This window comes from Capsicum annuum, chromosome 7 (genome assembly GCF_002878395.1).
Source record: "Capsicum annuum cultivar UCD-10X-F1 chromosome 7, UCD10Xv1.1, whole genome shotgun sequence".
Lineage (NCBI taxonomy): Eukaryota > Viridiplantae > Streptophyta > Magnoliopsida > Solanales > Solanaceae > Capsicum > Capsicum annuum.
This window is the reverse complement of record NC_061117.1, coordinates 182,472,521-182,474,674: the sequence shown is the minus strand read 5'-3', so window position 1 is coordinate 182,474,674 and position 2,154 is coordinate 182,472,521. Positions and strand designations below refer to the sequence as shown.

The 2,154-nt window shown below is 36.2% G+C and overlaps 1 non-coding gene across 1 annotated transcript; it reads left to right on the top strand.

The window, feature by feature from the left end:
• Positions 1 to 1,299: 1,299 nt before the first annotated feature.
• Positions 1,300 to 1,406, top strand: LOC124886242. The gene has a single exon (XR_007043328.1). It is a non-coding gene; the product is annotated as a small nucleolar RNA R71 (small nucleolar RNA).
• The last annotated feature ends 748 nt before the right edge of the window (positions 1,407 to 2,154 follow it).

Here is a 2,154-nt window from a genome sequence, read left to right as displayed (position 1 = left end):
CCTAACCCTATTTTTCTAAACAAGGATGTAGGCATAAGATTAATTCTCACTCCAAGACCATATAGACCTCGAGCTCTTATTGATTACCCGATTGTAATATGAATCGTAAAGCTTCCTGGATCTTTCAGCTTTATGGGGAACCTATTCTGAATTTGTGATATTCACTCCCCCGTAAGTTCCACAGTAGCATATTTAGTCAAAAGGTTCTTGTTTTCCATGATATCTTTTATATACTTAACATACTTTGAAACACTCTGCAAAATATCAACGAGAGGCAAGTTAATATGAACATGTTTTAACACATCAATAAACTTCTTATAGAAAGCTTCATCTTAGTGTTTTCACATCCTTTATGGGAAAGGTAGAGGTGGCATTATACTTTCCACCTTAGTTTCTATCCTTTCTGCTTTATCTTCCACAACCTTCTTCTCATCCTTTTCTTTTTCACCATCAGTAGCCTTGTGATTCACCTGCTTGGGTTCTAACTCCTTCAGTTGCAACCCACTCTAAGTAGTGACTGCATTCACCTATTTTGTATTTGGCTCAATATCACTAGGTAAACCTCCCTTAGGTCTAGTATTTTATGCCCATGCAATCTAACCCATTTAAACCTCCAAATTATTTGCAATCATCTATTAGTTCTTTATATATGCTACCAACTATAGTTGAGTAGCCATAATCTGCTTCAGCATCTGTTCAATATTGCTTGATTGAGTGGTGGCTTGATTCTATGGAATATGCTGCTGTTGATTCTTATTTACTGGCTCACGGTATTTATTTGCATTCTGTGCCTGATTTCCACCCCATGAGAAATTGGGATGATTTCTCCAGTAAGGATTGTAAGTATTTCCAAAGTTCTGATGTCCTTGGTAATTTGCATTTCCCACATAATTAACAGACTCTGGATTAGCTGCACAAGCATCCACGGCATGATCACTCTTTTTGTATACCTCGCACCACATTTGAGCCTAATAAACTATATTTGCTATTGATAGTGTGGACTGTGTGATCACCAAATTCATATTACTGAATTACGTAGTTATATGATTATGTAGTGTAGCAATCTGTGTTAATAAAGCAGTAAACTAATCAACTTCTACCATACATGCAACTTTCTTTGAAGCATTTCTTGTTGCATTAACATGCCACTCAGGATTCCCTTATGAAATTTGATTCAACAGTGTTTACAATTCATCATACATTTTCTCTAGTGCCTGTCCACCTACTGCTGAATCTAGGGGAATTTTGATGTTTGGCTCAAGACCCTTAATAAAAGTATGTACCAACACATCATTAGTCTAATGACGGTGAGGAAAATTTTTGAGCATAACCTTGAATCTTTCCCCAGATTGGTAAAGATTCTCTCCATCTTTCTACTTGAAACTCAGAATCTCGCTTCTCAAACGTGTTGTATTCCTAGATAAAAAGAATCAAATAATGAATTTCTGGGCCAAATCATCCCAAAAAGTGATGGAGTTTGGTGGTTCAGCATGTAAACACCTTTTTGCTGCCCCCAATAACAAAGGGGAAGAGAATCAGTCTGACATAATTAGTAAATACCCTAGTATAAATGAAGGTATCACTAATCTTAAGAAAGTTTCTTATGTGCTATTGTGGGTCCTAGTAAGATAAACCTGTGAACTGGCCACTCATGTGCAAAAGTTACACCATATTCTGCTTTAATTCAAATCGACCAATCGTATCTGGCTTGCGGATACTATTTGTAGCATTTTTCATAAGTTGGATTACCACTTCACAAATAGGTCTAGCTTCTTCTCAATTTGCAGGAGTAGTTGGAGCCACCAGAGCTAGAAAAACTGGAACAACAGGAACAAGATTCACCTAATCTCCCATTCAAATTTATTAAATTGGGTATTGAAGTATTATCGCCCTTCGCCTTTGATAAAATATCTGTTTAGGTTTTGAATAACGCTCAACCAATTCTTTTACTCTTGCCAGTCCGCTACATCACTTTTCTTGCAAAAGTCAGCCACTAAGATCAAGTTGTTAGCACTTAAATTTATTATCAAAATAAAAAATTTAGAAAATTTCTAATTATTTGAGTCCCAGCTGTAGCGCCAAAAACTTATTGTGGTCTATCTCACACGCAAGTGCACGCGATTGTATAAGTAATATAGTGACTCAAATAAATTA